General features: G+C 41.8%; 1 protein-coding gene across 6 annotated transcripts in view; it reads right to left on the bottom strand.

The window, feature by feature from the left end:
- Window positions 1-15,485, bottom strand: part of LOC111591880 (potassium voltage-gated channel protein eag) — a 57,056-nt gene extending 41,571 nt beyond the window's left edge. For all 6 annotated transcript variants that reach the window (XM_023303782.2, XM_023303779.2, XM_023303776.2 and 3 more), the window contains exons 1-2: window positions 15,378-15,485; window positions 14,800-15,022 (exon numbers count right to left, since the gene is read on the bottom strand). The gene's annotated coding sequence lies outside the window, so the exon portion shown is untranslated. The remainder of the gene's footprint in view (window positions 1-14,799; window positions 15,023-15,377) is intronic.
- Between the last annotated feature and the right edge of the window lie 1,757 nt (window positions 15,486-17,242).

A 17,242-nucleotide genomic window follows, 5' to 3' on the forward strand; every position in this document is an offset into this window, starting at 1 on the left:
GGACTGACGAAATAACGGACAGACGAATGGATAGATGGACGGACGGACGGACGGACAGATGGACTGACGAAATGACGGACAGACAGACGGACGGATGGACGGACGGACAGATGGTAGGATGGACGGACGGACATTGCACAAAGCCAATACACTCTTTCGTAAAAATGAATAAATAAAAATTAAGACTAAGCTAGAGTCAGAGTACTTCCAATAACTATATTTCATGTTTGCATTTAGATCCTGATTTGCTTTAATTACGTGTGGCAAACATTAAGCAAATTTTAATCAAAATGCAATCGCAGTTGCTTAAGAATAAAGTGAATTTCGCCCAAAAGTCTGCCGTCATCATGGCTTCAGTGCGCAGACACGCAATTTGTTACACATTCTTTGGGTCTTAAGTCAGCACCCGTCTAACCATCCGGAAACTAGCATGAAGTGATAAAAATCTAGCTACCATAGTAACTACCACTCTGGAAAAGACTTGGAGTAGTCGACTCGGCGCCAACACTCGAGACACTGTTGCTATTTGATACTTGATGGCCTGAATGCGCTGCATCAAAATAAGACGAGAAGAGTCATAAAGCAAATCGTGTTGGTTTTATTGCCCTTTGTTGTCCTTTTTTTAAGTTAGTTAAACAAGAGGTAAAACACTTAAATGGTTCAAACTTAGTTAGCCCAGCAAATGGCAGGACATTAAATTTGCAGCTTTTGAGGCGACTGCATTATTTAGTAATTTGAAGCGGCCGACTCAAAACTGTATGTTTTTGCACAACAAAAGTTGGTAATTGGCAAGGAAACTGATAAGCCAACCACGAGTCAAATATCTGAAAGCCGCCCAAGATGCTGCATTTTGCTCTAATTGCTATGGCATTCAGGCTTAATTAAGAGCTGTTACAAAAATCAAAGGTCAACCAAAGGTGTTGAGCAGGAAGTATACATTTCAAGTTTCGTATTCCTAATGATTATGCAAACACAGCTTGCGTCATGCAACAAGATGCATAAGATGACTGGAGAAAGCGCAAGGGGCGCGGTCTCTCATTTAATTAGAGCTAAATATATCAACTAGCTGTTAGCAGCGAGCTTGAGCTCATTTTCAAGATGAGAGACGCGTTGGACGTGGCTGCATCGCCATCTGTTGTTTATTATTCTTACTTATGATGTTGCTGTTGCCGTTGCTGGTTGTTGTCGGTTGTTGTTTGTTTGTTGTTGTTGAGCTCAGTAATCTTTAATTTCATTAAAATTCAAACAGAAGCAGCGACAGGTCCTTTTTGTGCCCGGCTCATTGTTGCTGTAGTCGAATGTAGTTAGTGCCTTATTAGAGAACGCGCACTTTGCCGGAGAACGCTCTCAGGCATTCATGAATTTCAGGCTTTAGTGCGTTGGCCAACGTGAAACGCTTCTACCTGAAGCTGTGCTGGCAGTGGAACAGTGCCAAGAAGAAGGCAGCGGAGTGTGGGATTAGGCGGGCAGCTAAGTTGCGAGCAGCGAGCAGCGAGCTTCTAGCTGCTGCATTGCAAATTTAGTATGATAAGGCAGCCAGAGCTGACCCAGTTTAAAACTTGGGTCAAGAGTTGGCTTATAATGCCCTCATTGCAAATGGCTAAGACCAGAGAGGCTATAATGCTTTTAAGATAGCTTATAAAACAGACAAAAGGAGCCAGCCAAGTAGAACTTTTAGACAGCTTTAGACTTGAAGTTTTGACCGGGCAACGTGCGTTCTTTATGCTGAGCGAAGTTATGCAACAGCCCTGGGACTAAAGGAAGATCTATGGCTCTAGATATACTGAGATATGTGTATGATGTAAGCTTTTTATCGTAGTGTGAGCTTGCAGGGTATCAATCAAACGGACACACTCGACTCGAGTACCTGTGCTTGTCATTTAATTAAGGAGCAACAGGACTTGGGGCTGCAACAAGGACAACTAGGGCAAAATATTAGCTGTGACGTCATGGCGATAGATTTTTGTGTCAAAAATTGGTCAATATATCAAACGGGGCGTGGCACATGCATTTAAATGCGCCCACCAGGTGGCAGGACACGACCAAGAGAGCGAGAGAGAGAGAGAGAGAGAGTGAGAGAGAGGGTTGAGGGTTAAGCAAAGCGGAAAAAGGGTGCAAAACCACAGCCACATTGGCTCTGGCTTTGGCCCGGATAAACATTGACGTCGTTCGACGACGGACCAACTGACCGACGATGGGACGATTGCGCCTCCGACGTTGACTGGCAGCAACGCGTCAACGTTAGCCTTTCAGTTGTCACCTTGTGCCCTGCGCCGCTACCTCATGCTGGCATACATTTTAATTTGTTACTGCGCTAAGCCAACTGCCCCGTTCCGACCTTTTGTTTTTTTATGGCTCACTTAAGACAGCTCATAAAAATTAAGACGAGTGGCTCTGACCGAGCAGCCAAGTGCAGCAAATGGAGCTACAAATTGCTGTGCAGCTAAAAAACTCGAAGATTTGTTAAGAGCCCTGCCCGTCTCCATTTTCTTAATCTCAACTGGAGCAAAATTAAATTCCAGCTGCGCCAGTAAGTGCTTCATTTGACTCTCAGTCTTTCCAATCTCTTCAACATTTTACCGCGCAACGTAGAAGGTCCAAGCTTTTTATTAAAAAGCTTCTAAGCTCTTGAACGCGATAGCCCATCGAGCCAACGGCATGAGTCACCGATTGAATCAGAGTTTTCCGTTTAGGTGAAGATTTAAATTCATTTCCGTTGCGCCACTAGTCCAAATGAATCTCAATTTGATTTGAAAGTGAATGCATTTGCAAGGCAAAGATTAAATAAGAAGAGTCTTCTTTGGCATGTTCTAGGATCTAGTATTGATTTCACAAGGGGAGGACACAAATCTGGAGTTGGTTTTATGAGGTGCCTAAGGCCAAGTGTTGTGAGTCAGTGGCTTCAGCTATGGAATCTTCCTTCTCCTGCTGCTAAGGTTGGTCTGAAACTCATCTCTATCATTTCTCCTTAAGTCCTTTGCAATGCCTTTTCCCTATAAGGATATCCATTTTTTGCCATAAAATCAAAGAAATCATAGCTGCCACCGATCTGTTAGTCGAGCTCACTTTAAGAGATTGCCCCATTACCCATTTTTGAGTCAAAGCTACGTTTAGAGCTTGCTCTCCTTTCGCATCGTGCACACATTTAATTTCCGCTGGGTTTTAAATATTAATAGAGCATTCGCATTATTTATGAGAGTTTGTCATCAAGTAAATGAAGCAGCTAGAATGGCAGTTGGCTGGCTGGCATCAAGCGTCGAGCAACCACCCAACGAGTAGCTCAGCTCTGCTCCATTAAACCTGCCCAGCAACCTATCCGAACGACTACTCATCTTCAACTTCATCTTCGTGTGCCTCACCTTTGGCCTCACCTTCTGACGTTCGAGGCTATTTAAAAATTTATAAACTTTTAGGCTGTTTCGTTCTGTTGCTTTGCTAGCTGCCGTCCCCCAAAGAGCTTCGGCCTCCCAGTTTTAAGTTGTCTATTGAAGAAACACTGGATATGCAAAGTGTTTTTTCCTTCGGCCGTGCATACGACCCAAACAGAATACGTTGCCAAGGCTGTCAGAACGAGTAGCCTCTTCTTATTACAGTTTTCATTTGTTGAGCATAGCATCGGGAGTAAAGTTTGCGACATTAAATGAATTGTTTTTGTTACTTGAACTGATTTCGGTTGAGGCGAGCTAGACAACACTTTTCTAGCCTTTGTAGATAGAGAACAACCCTAAGCCTAGCTTCGTTCATCACTTCAATTCATTATTGATTGCCCGAAAAGTCCTTCCACTTCTAAAGTCGTATGTGTATACGCTTCAGAAAGCCAAAACTCTATATTGTAGTAATACTGACTCAATGGCAGGGCATTTTTATAGTTTTAATTTGCAGCTCATAGCCTCGGGAGTAGAGTTTTTGATATTAAGCGAAATGGTTTTTGCTGTTGAGACTGATTTTTATTATGGCCCCGCTTACTTACGTAGGAAGTCATATTTTCTGCTTTGCTCAAAGCCATTCCATAAGCCCTTAAGCTACGCTTGCCCGGACTTTGGCTTAGTCCACTTATGCCATCCTGTTGCTGTGTAGTACACTTGAGTCAGGGTATTACCCTAAATTTTCTCAGCTTTAACTGCACTTGACTAATTACTTGATTATCCCAAGCTATCAACTCGTCGCATTCGGTTCGACCTCAACTTTTTCCCTGGTCATAACTGGGTTAAGGCTCATATTGCAGCTCAACTGGGCTCGTCGTCCTGTCCGTGTTTCTGAATAGTTTTCCAAATGTGTGTTGCATGGTCTATATGTATGCTGTTGCATGTGCAACCAAATGCAACAATAACATAGACATAACCGTTCCTCTCACTCTCCCGTCTCTCTATCTAGCTCGCTCTCTCTCTCTCTCTCACTATAGCTCATCCGCTCTTATGTCCTCCGCGCGGTTCCCTGCATCTATTTTACAGCAGTTTTGCGCTAACCAGGCAACAATTGTAATTGTTGTTGCTCTGGCATAGCTCGCAGCATCGTGCTACATAATATGTTTTGCTTATTTGTTTTGGCTTTGCCCCTTTGACCCCTACGACTGCCTTCGGTCCTCTCGCTCACCATCTGCCACATACACAATTGTTGCAACAATTACACAAAACACAACTCAGAAAACAAAGAGCTAACAAAGACAATGTTTTTTTCCTCTCTGTGGGCGTGTGTGAGTGTGTGTGTGTCTGGGCGTGACTGCGCCCTGCTCAAGCTTAGCTGGAATGTTTGGCTAGGGAAAACAGTTGAAGCCGGAGGATTCAATAGCTAACGAGAGCAGTACAAGGAAAAATATATACGTCCAAGTGCTTTGAATTTACATCGATATGAGTTGGATATATCTGAAAGGCAGCAGGATGATAGTTCAGTATGCTGGCAAGGAGCAGCAAGTCGATGGAGGACAGGTTGAAGTTACCCTAAGCAATGAACAGACATTCACTAAAAGCACACAGACAGAGAGAGACTGAGCGAGGGAGGTTTGGTATACAAAATGTAACTAGTCCAGTTTAATAACGAACTCTCTGTTATTTTCGACCAAACAACGCAATTGCAAAAGCTGAAAGCTGATACAGATAGTGAAATGGAACATGTTTGGGTATTTTGAAAGCGTCCTCAAATTGACTTGATGTTGCCTAGAGAAGAGCTGCATAGTATTCCGATTGCTAGACGTTAGAGTCGGTAACTTGTGCAGTTAGCTGCCTAGGCTTTGGCCGTTGTTTAAGTTGTTTATAGAGCCGGCATTAGCCTAGTCCTATTACAATGGTTGCCCTGGGCCGCAGCCCAGCTAATTGATTGACATTTCCGGTCGCTTTCACGACCAAAGCCCAAACTAACAACGGCTCCTCGCTCACGCTCTCTATCTCTTCCTTTCCCTCTCTCTCTATTTATATAAATATATATGGTTGTATATAAATATCATTGTATATATATGCATAAATATGCGCATAACTGTGTGCATATGCATATGCTTAACCTTGATTGTGGCAAGCCGGCGCTCAGGCTCGGGTCAGAAATGGGTTTCTCAATCAACCCTCTGTCGCTGTCTTTGTCTGTGCGTGAGCAAGTTGCTCGGTTCAACTGCCTTGGGCTTTCAGCTAAGTAGGCCAGGCATTTGATTAACCAGCCACGATGAACGGCAAATAACCAAAGTCAAAGCCAAGCCGAAGCTAACATACTCTACAATATATTAAGTTCGCTTTAGGAGAAGGCATTAAGCTTGTAAATTGTTTAAGAAAACTTGCCGCAAGAACTTTCGAAGAGGTAAACTTAGAGAATAAACAGGAAAATGTCTGCACTGAGCAAAGCAGTCAATGTTGAATTGTCCTTGGGAGTGCGAATTGTCAATTCATTGATCTCAGCTCAATGTAAACTACGCTCAACATGATCCAGATATGTCGAAATGGAGCAAATCCTCTAAGCGCAGCTAAACTCTGGAAATCTTCTTGAATTATGCAATTTAAGAGAACAAACTTAAGGAAGTTTAATGGCCCTAAGGCAGCTCAATAGGGCTTAGGCAACCCAGTGGCGTAAGGTAAGTCTGGGCTAAGCAAGTCTCTGGGAAGGCTGGGATAAAGGGTAATACAACAGACTCAAAAGAATGCAGGAAGCAGGCAACAATGCGAATAGTTTATAAAAAAAAGTGCTTAAGGAAAACGGCTGAAGTTGAACGAAAACCCTTAGATACTATCACATTTGGCTTTGATTTAGTATGCACAAATGAACGTTTGTGTGCCATTAATATTTATCGAACTATTGAACGACAACACACGTCAAAGTTAATTTGGCAACTGGCACAAGACGTGAAATACTTTCAGTCTTGAATCGTATTTAATTTGTGAAACGTTCCATTTGCTGAGCTATTAAACGATTTAATATAGATTTGGCTAAGCCATTTTATGTCACATTCGGACACGCACAATGGAATCAATCACATGCTCGTTCGTTTAAGCTAGTGCTCTATAAACGACTCATAAATCAATCAACTTTACTGAGCGGGGCTGGGGCGGGGGGTTTTCTTTTCTATTTTGAGGTAAAGTGAACTGCAGCCAAGTGGAACGACTGACTGGTCAGTCAACCAGTCGAGGCTTTTGCGGGGTTTGAGCTTGCGTTTCGGAACGTGATTTGACTTGATTTAACTTGATTTGATTCGATTTGATTGTTGCGGCGGCTTATCAGCTTTTGGGTGTCCGCACGCTTCGCTGCACTGTTGTTGCACTGCAACGCGGTCTGCCACGCCTCACGGGCCACGTCCCATGCGCCGCACCGCCCAGCCATATCGATTCGCATTGACCCAGGGCCCTGTGTTCAGCGTACAACGTCTCCCTATCCAATTAGAACTGTGCCCAAAACGTGCTGAGCAATAAAACACATGGACACACGCTGTTCGTGTGTTGCACACCTGGCCAAGTCTGAGCACCCTGCTCCCTTGCCTGCAGCGCACGCAAGGTCAGTGCGGCGCACGTAAGTATGCAACACATAATTTTCTCTTGAGTTCTTTTTCTTTTTCATTGCTGCAGCGCGAAATTGCAAAACGTCATTTCGTTTCAGTTTCAGTGTCTAACACGACGCGCCCCCGTTCGACCGATCCCTCAATCCTTGCCTGCTCGCCATGGCCCGTGGGCAACTTGCCACGGACATGGCATTTCTTTGCATGCAACTTCTTTGCATTGGCCTCAGCAACATATTCCGTATCCTTGTGCTGTTGGCTCGCCTCCTTGTGCCACGCCCACACTTGACGCCCCAGTTTTGACGCCCGAGCGACAAGCTAAAAATAGCGCGCCATACAGCAGCCAAGGGTTGACGGCTGCTCGAAGGCGTAGTGGGCGTGCCAGTGAAGAGTTTGGCAAGCACTGTGGGGCGCAGTCTTTGAAGTTGCGAACGCGTCAAGCAGACGCTGACGCTATGTGCTGGCAGCCCCAAAGGAGCCCTACAACCGAAAACCTAATCCCAAATCGAAAATCGAAAGTGTGCCAAGCACAGACAAGAAGAAGACGAAGAAGAATAAGAAGAAGAAGCAGCAGCAGCAGCAGAGCAAATGGCAGCACAATAGAAAATTGTGTCATAAAAACTTTTTCGATTGCGCGAAGCGACGCGACGCGACGCGTCGCGACAGCAAGAAATAAAAGCAAAAAGGCGATGAAGGAGAACTTGACGTTAAAGAAGAAGAAATAAGAGTCATCCGATAGTGAAATACCCTCTAGCAAAATCATTCAGTCAAATTGCCTGCTTCGGAGTTGCACTAACTCATGGGAAACCAAGGAAATTTAATTATCATTGTCATTAGCATTGTCATGATTATTGCCATTTTGAGTTTTGCTATAATTATGATTTGTTTTCCCATCATATTAATATTTTTATTGTCATTATCATTAGCAATGTCATTAGCATTTGCATTAATATTGGCATAGTCATTCTTATTTTCTTGAGTACATTATTTTTGGCATTAGCCAATGTAATTTTTGTTGACAATTTGACTTGAAATACAATTTTCATTATCATTATCATTATCAATATCACTATTATTGTCATTGTCATTATGGTTATCATTATCATTGTCATTGTCATTGTCATTGTCATTGTCATTGTCATTGTCATTGTCATTGTCATTGTCATTGTCATTGTCATTGTCATTGTCATTGTCATTGTCATTGTCATTGTCATTGTCATTGTCATTGTCATTGTCATTGTCATTGTCATTGTCATTGTCATTGTCATTGTCATTGTCATTGTCATTGTCATTGTCATTGTCATTGTCATTGTCATTGTCATTGTCATTGTCATTGTCATTGTCATTGTCATTGTCATTGTCATTGTCATTGTCATTGTCATTGTCATTGTCATTGTCATTGTCATTGTCATTGTCATTGTCATTGTCATTGTCATTGTCATTGTCATTGTCATTGTCATTGTCATTGTCATTGTCATTGTCATTGTCATTGTCATTGTCATTGTCATTGTCATTGTCATTGTCATTGTCATTGTCATTGTCATTGTCATTGTCATTGTCATTGTCATTGTCATTGTCATTGTCATTGTCATTGTCATGTCATTGTCATTGTCATTGTCATTGTCATTGTCATTGTCATTGTCATTGTCATTCATTGTCATTGTCATTGTCATTGTCATTGTCATTGTCATTGTCATTGTCATTGTCATTGTCATTGTCATTGTCATTGTCATTGTCATTGTCATTGTCATTGTCATTGTCATTGTCATTGTCATTGTCATTGTCATTGTCATTGTCATTGTCATTGTCATTGTCATTGTCATTGTCATTGTCATTGTCATTAGCGTGGGACTTGAATCCTCTTTCATAGACAAATACATATGATCTATGGAAGATTACAAATTTGGAACGATTCAGATTTTCTAGCGAATATTACAGTTTTAACAAAAGATATATGATAGAGTGGTTCTTTTTCATAGAAGATATTTGCATTACAGATTCATATGATATTTCCAAGAGATACTTTAAGAAGAAAACTTAAAGATCTTTTGGTATATCAAGAGAAGTAAATACTTTTCATGATATTAAAACTCGCTTTAATACCAAGTTAAGCTATTTAAATTTAGATACATTTACAAACTCTACAAGTTCCATGTAGTCGAAATTCTGTTGAAAGAGCAAACGACAGCAACGGGCGCAGCTTTCATAGAAAAAGTTGGAAAAACTTTAGAACTTTGGCTTGTGGCAGAGCTGACGGTAAGATACGGAGAAGCGGAGGCTGGGCGGAAAGACTTCGACTTCGACTTTGAGTTCGAGTTCGACTTCGAGTCGGGCACAAATTTGTGCTTTGTTTTAGTCGAGCTACCATATTTACTTGTCATGTGGCTAAAAGCAAAGGCTCACGCCAAAAAATATTGACACAGTAAGCAAGCGCGCACACACAAATACACACACACACGCACACATGAATAAGGCAAACAATGGGCCAAAGTAAAGCAAATACGAGGCACGACAAATCGCAGGCAACAACAAAGGACGCTACACAACAACAGCAGCGGCAGCAGCAGCAGAGGCAACAATGGAAAGGGGCAGTAATAGTTTTACAGCGCCAGCCGAAAAGTATGCTGCGACTTTTGGGCACACGACTGGCTGGCGTCTACAGTTTGGCAGGCGCTGCTGCTTGCTGGCTGCCAAGTGCTTTAATTTTTAATTATACGCCGCGTCGAGCATTTGCCGACTCTGTTAAAAGCTTGGCATGCCTCCACACAGCATCCCCAACTCCGACTCCGCCCACTCCGCCCCCGCCCCCAGCCCCATTACAGCAGCGGGCAAAGTCATAAATTAATGCGTGGCGTGTTGTTGGCTATTAAAAGCAATGAGCAAGCGAGCGCATGTGAGCGTACAAGCTGCTTAGGCAGCAGCTCTCTCTCACACACGCACACACACACACGCTCTACGCATTTACATAAAGAAAAAATAAAGCAAAAGAGCAAAAAGCGAAGACCCGAATAAAAATTTACATATTGCGCACGTGCTTGACCGAGCGACGCTGAAAAGTATGCTACAAAAATAGGCGACAAGGCGGCGGCAGCGACGCCAACGACTGCCACGCACAGTGGGTCAAATGCAGGCACTTTGTGTAGCGGTTATTAGTTGATTGCATTGCCACCATTAAAACAGAGAAAATAAACTGAAGCGCGACCTCTGATGATTCAATTGTTCAATTGTCGCAGTAAAGCTTAGCCGCCCACAAATCTGAGCTACTAAATTGACAGCGAATGTAACTGAAGCAATTTGCTGTGCTCTTTAACTGTGTTTGAAGTTAACAGCAATGGTAGCTGCCCAGTTAACAGCTGTTAAGCGTAAAATGTTATGAAAAAGTTCTTAAAGCTGAAACTGTTATATAACACATGAAGTTGATTGGAAATGCGAATGTAAGCTCAAAAGTGGGTGCCTTCAAACTGTGCTGTGGCTTTGAAACTGTAAATAGGAAATGTATCAATAAGTTTGACTGAATATAATGGCATAAGCTATGATGAAAGCTTAAATAATTTCCAGCACAAAGAACAAGAGCCTTTGAGTTGAATTTCGGCCACAGTCTATGGCACAAGGATCTGACTGCGAGTCACAAACTGTGGCTTAAGTCTATATATACTAAAAGCGCTTTAGTTAATCTCAATCTTAATCTTAATCTGAAACTTAATTAAGTATTTCATCATATATTTGCACAACTTTTAAACATATAAAGAAGTTCAATTTGGATCGTAAAATTTGTGAATGTGGCCCATGGTGCGACGCCGCAATGGCCCAGCTCAGCGCTATTCAAACTGTCGCTGCGGGGTTTGACAGGCGCTGTCGATCTATACACATGTGTTCGTGCCGCTGGGGAGCCATAAAAATCAGCCACTGGCTGCGAGGGGGCGGCCCAGCTAAAGGAGGCGTGGTCATGTATAGACTGTTAATAAACATGTTTTGATACGGCAGCGGCAGCGCCAGCCTCGACGATATCTTCGGGCCAAGCACTTAACACAAGGTCAACGAGGACAAGGACAGGACATGCCAAAAACGGCGGAGGTCAGCAGGTGGTCAGACACATGCCCACACCTCGCCGCCGTCACTCGCTGCTGTGGCTTGCAACGGAATGCATGCAAGAATAGTTGGAAGCAGAGAGAAAAAGTATGTGGGATAGGAAATTGATGGAGGCGCCGCGCATTTAAGCAGGATGCAGGAAGCAGGAAGCGGCCGGTTAGCAGTTGAGCGCTGCGAGGAAACGGAAGGCAGATGGACTTTCAATATGGCAAACGGATATGGCCAACAACAGCCTGCAGCCAGCTTGACTTGTTTTTGCGCCCAGGGAACACGTGACACGTGACAATTGTATGAAGGAAAATATGCATGTAACAGGGCACGCCCCCTTCCCGCATCCCGCTTGCCGCCTCCTGCCCGCTCAATCCACATTCGCATCAATATCAAGCCCATAAATTCCAAATATTTGTGGCCTCATAACTTTGCAAGAATAGGAAATGGAAAGGCATACGAGGTCAAGCATATGGCGAACAACAATTGCAATTCCAATTCGACTTACCCGTAAAAAAAGGAGAATTGCATGAAGTGTGTTACAATATTGCATTCCAGTAATTATCAGCCCCATACATTACTTGCTTAACATCGTCAGAGCTGATCTACTCTCAAAGGTGCTACTGGACTAGTGAAATGGGCTCAAGTAAAGTTCGTTCGGAATACATTGTGTAGCGAGAATATATCTTATATGGATTTGTCTCGGCAGCGACTTTCAAGGTTTGTTTAGAATTCCCAAAGAGTTGAAGCTACTTTTGAGCGTCAATCGCTGAAGTTAATTTCTCCTCTAGGCCGCTGAGCGAATATTTCTTTACTTCTTGCCTTTACTCCCACTCTCCTTCCCTCCCTCTCTCTCTCTCTCTCTCTCTGCCTTTATGATATTGTGACAAGCAGCAACTCAATTTGAACGTGCGTACATTTCTGGCAGTCATCGTAGATGAATGGACAAACGAATTCCATAGCTTTCATTGCCACCTCCAGCTGCTGGCTGGCCAAGCAGCTGCCGCCAGTCTCAGCCTCCTAATTCGTCCCAACCTCATTGGCTAAACTGATTGATTGGCTTTTGGGGCTTTGGCTTCTGATGGAGCCTCGTCGTATGTGCTTTTGGCTTTGGTTATGCAATAAATATACATGTTCGATTCGGCTGAGGCGACAAGCGGCGAGCTCGGGGCATGGGCAAGTGTGCTACGACTTCGGCTCTATGTAGCCGAATCAGTCAAGCAATAAGCGTGGGCTACACTTCATTAGGCACAACAACTGTCGCACACACACGCACGAAACGCATTTACGAATTGTCATATTAAATATGCAAAAAGAAATCGGAAGCAATTGCTGAGTGATTGCGACGCAACGATACCCTGTAAACAGAAATGTCAATGAGATGAAGAAGGAGAGAGAAAGCTACCTTACTCATATCCCAATGCATCTCTTAGATGATATTGCAGATCGAAATCAAGTTTTTTAAAAAGAAAAATGGAATTGAGCTATTAATATAATCGATATTTATCGACTTTGTGCTGTTGACAGAAATGCAAATTGGATAATCAAACAGTGGGACAGAGCAAGCTATAAATAAATATCATATTTGAAACACATCTTCTCTTTAAGGATATCGATCGATTTAGACAGAGAAATAATATAGGGAAACACTGACAGAGAGAAAGCCACATTTGTTCATATTCTAATTTTTTGATTATATCGCAAAGCGAATTGTATAAAATAAAAATGGAAATTGAGATATTCTGTCAATCGATATTTATCGACTTTCTCCTGTAAAGAAAAAGAGAAAGTAACAAATATCATACTTGATTCATATACTAATATTTATATTCGATTTTATCGGAAAGGATAATGTAAATTCATATTTTCTATTGATCGGTATTTATCGATTGTGGCCTGTATCTTAATTTCTCTCTTGATGATGGCATAGATCGGAAAAATACGATATTACTGAAACTTTCTAATAGACAAATAGAAATTGATTGGTTTATCGACTCTTCCAGAACAAAAATGATCTTTTTAGCTAATTGGTTATAGTTCGAGATTGACCTATTTATCATGTATTATCATTTTATCAAGTAGATGTTTGGCTTGATATCGATTTCGGTTTAATAAACTTTAAACTTTTGGAATATTTTTCCATATTTCAATTGAATATTACTTCTTTTCCTGTATAACAGTTTATAGTTCAATATAAACTGATCATGAGCAACTTTTCGATATCTCCAATACCCTGTAGAAACTGAAACTGCTTGAAATATGGCTAGAGACTTACATATGGGACCCCAATCATATAAATGCAATTCAGATAAACCCATTTCAAGTGTTTTTTTTCTCTGCAGATGCTGCAGGGTATGCGAATACGCAGAATAGCTGATTTTTCAGGCAAAATAAGAGGAAAAATACCGCAAAAAGAAACGAGAAACACCAACAACAAATTTTCATGCTGTTGCTGTCACGAGTTTTTTTTTTTTTGTATTTTATTTATTTATTTTATGTTAACAGTAAAATAGCCTACCAAAAGAAACAACGCACGCACACAGACACCAACCCCCTCTCAGCTCCCTTGCCCACTTGCTTGACCCATCCAGCTTTTTTGCTCTCTTGTTGTTGTTGCCCATAGATTTGCCTGTCATTTGGCTTTTGCTTTTGCTTTTACTTTTTCTTTCTTATTTTACTTTTTGTCACTGTGTTTGTCACACTTTAACACACGCACGCACACACACACATACACAGGCGCCCCTTTTTGCAATTGCTTTAAATATTTAAGTAGTTTTCAGTTTCAGTTTCCTGTTTTATTATTCTCTCATTTCGCTAACCGCACACAAGCAGACGCACACACACACACACACACACAAGTCTGTGTGTGTGTTTGTGTCACGTTGCCTCTCACTCAACTGTGCTGTTGGCGTCGCTGCCGCTTTATTTGCCTGCTGCCTTTCTTCTGCCTTCTCTAGTTCTTCTGCTTTTGCGTTTACTGTTAACCCTTTTGCATTTGCTAGCCACGCAACATTGGCGCACTTCATTCAGCTGCAGTGACTGCCAAACTGTACGCGTGTGGTGCGGTTGACACTTATGCAACCGCAACAGCGCTGCACCAGTATCGACGTCGACGGCACCGTCGGCAGCGACTCTCTTTCATTCTTTGTTGCTGTTGCATACTTTTTGGCTGCACTTGAAAAAGCAGCAGGCGACCAATTGTTATTGTTGCTGTTCTTCTTGCTGACATAATTGTGCTCTATGCGTGTATGTACAATGTATATATATATATATATATATATATATATATATATATATATGTGCCTCTATGTATGTGTGTGCGGTTGGCATTCCTTTATGCCTTAACAACTGACACACATTTCAGCTAACTACAACAACAGCGAAAGCAGTCGAAGTTTTTGCTTTGTATCTGCTTACATTTTTTGCCTAGTGCCTCAGCAACAATAACAACAACAACAGCAGCAGCAGTAGAACTCTCCAAGACAACAATTACAAGTGTGCTTATGCCTCTCGCTCGCGCATTCACGCCAGGCGTAACTTTCGCACATTACGCTTGGCGTCGCCGTCGACGTTGACGGCGCCTTTAGCGGCGAATTCCCAAAAAAAATGAAGAAAAAAGTATGAAGAAGCAGCAGCAGGCGAACTCAACTTCATTACACAATACATGAAGTACTCAAAAGAGCGAGAGAGGCAGAGTTCTCTGTATGTTTGTGTGTATGTGTGTAAGTTAGCGGCAATGGCTCTTTAGTGATTACCTTTTGTTGCTGTTGCTTTTTGATTGCTTTTATGTGGATAATAATAATGTATTCCTTTTTGCTTTGCTCTTGCTCTTGCCTGGTTCTTGGTTTCTTGTTGTGTTCTCGCTGTCTTCCACTTGTTTTGGTTTTTCCTTTTTATTTTGTGTTTATTTTTTTTCTTTTTATATTAATTTTGATTACTGGTAACGCGATTTTCGCTTTTCACTTTGTTTTTTTTCCACTGCATTTGTTTTCGTGGGAAAAATAGAGTATAATTATATATATAAATATATAGATATGCACATATATATATACATATACCCATATGTATATACATATACATATACCTATAGTATTTATACATATATATTATTATTATTATATTTTTTACACCGCAAAAAAAAACGCATGAAAATATTGTAGGAGTGTAACGGGAAAAGGGTTCGACTATGTGCAACAATTGCCGACTTGAACGTGGATTTGACCAAGTTGCAAGCTTGAAGTCCGCGCCACTTTTTATGTTACTCTGTTTTGTTTGATTTTTCTTTTGATATAAGTTTAAAAAAATTTACAAAAAAAAAAAAAAAAATTACAACCTAGTGCACAAGAATTGAATTTCTCTTCTTATTTCTTTTCTTCTTTTTTTTGTTGGGCAACGCTTTCAGTGTAGGAATTCGCTTGAGAAATGGCTCAAATATGTTGCGCGCGGCTACGCACCTAAAAGTAGACTACGAACCCGTTACGAACTCGAGCGGCGTCGACCACACGCTTAGTCCTCAACTCGCTCTCTGCTCTCTGTCGCTCTATGAGTCGCGCGCTCACTCTCTTTGATGGAGCATTAAACAGCTGTCGGCAAAGCTACAACACAAGCTCAAGCTTAAGCTGTGCTTTTGACAGCTTTCTACAGCTGGTTGGTCTGGTTCGCAACCACTTGACAAAAGCTTAGTTTGAGCTTTGTTGTGATAATTTTGAGGCAGCGCCACCTGCCGTTTGTTAGCCTAGACTTGCGCGTGCGCCACTTGCCCTCTTGTTTTTTGCTTTGCATAGGGTGGGTTTTCCCTTCGCATTGGGGGCGGAAAACAAACCCCAAACCAGAGCCCAAATTTGTGGGCCAGTTTCAAGAGACACGCAGGCCGCATCAGGCGTGCAGCTTGAGCCCATAAACCGATTAAAGACTTATCGATTGACGATTCGTGCGTGTGGCACCTGTGGCAGCTATACATACATACAAACACACGCATATATATATATAAATATATATATGTCTGGAGTTATATATAGAAAAAAAAGTCGTGTGAAATTTGCTAATTGAATTGATCACTGAACAATTAGCAAGGATCTTAAAACTAACATTAATTGATCGAGCGCACTGCAAAAGTAATAGTACGCAAGGAGATATACATACATACATACATACAGACATACAGCAAAAGAAATAATCCATATGTAACAATAACAACAGGCAGCAGTCGCAATATCAGCGAAAACAAGAAGAACAACAACAACAAGAGTAAACGGTAAACTGGTTTGCATCGCATTACGATTATTTTATTTATTTATACATATTTGTTTCCGCTGCGACTGCGAGCGAGCGTCGCTTTGAAAGCGGAGACGCCAACAATTTAGACGTTGACGGCGTTGACGCTGAGCGCCGTGCGCCGAGTCCAAAGTTCACAAGACGCAAGTTTAGCGCAACAAGAAAATAAACAAGTGTCTGGGGGCCAATGCAACAACACGAACGGCGTGTGCATTTACCAAAGAGAGAGAGCCAGGGAAGCTAAAAGCAAAAACAGAAAAAGAAAGACAGAGGGAGAGACGGAGAGCACGCGTTTAAAAGAGCATCAACAGCTATTGTGATTAGCTGTAATTAGCATTGAGCAGATTGAAATTCGGTTGCCTGGCTGAGCGCTTGCCTAAATAATTACAGCTTGACGATGAATTTTGGTATACACTACATTTTTCCGTTTGTAGCTACCCCAATTTCGCATAATTTAATCAAAAATGCCAACCAAAATTGCGGTAATTCGCACAATTTGGGCATGTGCTGCCCTATCATAGCCACAAGAAAAGAGTATATACATACATACATACATACATACATATGCACATACGTAGACAATTTGATAGTTAGTCACTTGAAGCGCACTTTGAACTATCCATTTGTCTTGACTCAGGCTGCATTTATAGCAATTTCTTTTATCAGACAATCGATAAGCGCTGACGAATTAAATTCACAGTTATCTGCACAAACATGGGTTACATTTTGAAAATCGTGATATCTATTTGGGGGTTTCGGCCAAGCCTATGACGAAAACATGTGACACTCAGCAAATGAGTGCACTCGAAACTAAAATGCAAAAGAAAAACGAAGTAGAAGAGCGAAAACCAAAACAATAACAAGTGAAACAAATGCAAATTAAGCCGAGGCAGCATTTCAGCCTGCATGTGTGGGAAAGAGACG

The sequence above is a fragment of the Drosophila hydei genome, unplaced genomic scaffold, assembly GCF_003285905.1.
Source record: "Drosophila hydei strain 15085-1641.00,03,60 unplaced genomic scaffold, DhydRS2 tig00000250-arrow-arrow-pilon, whole genome shotgun sequence".
In the NCBI taxonomy this organism is placed as follows: domain Eukaryota; kingdom Metazoa; phylum Arthropoda; class Insecta; order Diptera; family Drosophilidae; genus Drosophila; species Drosophila hydei.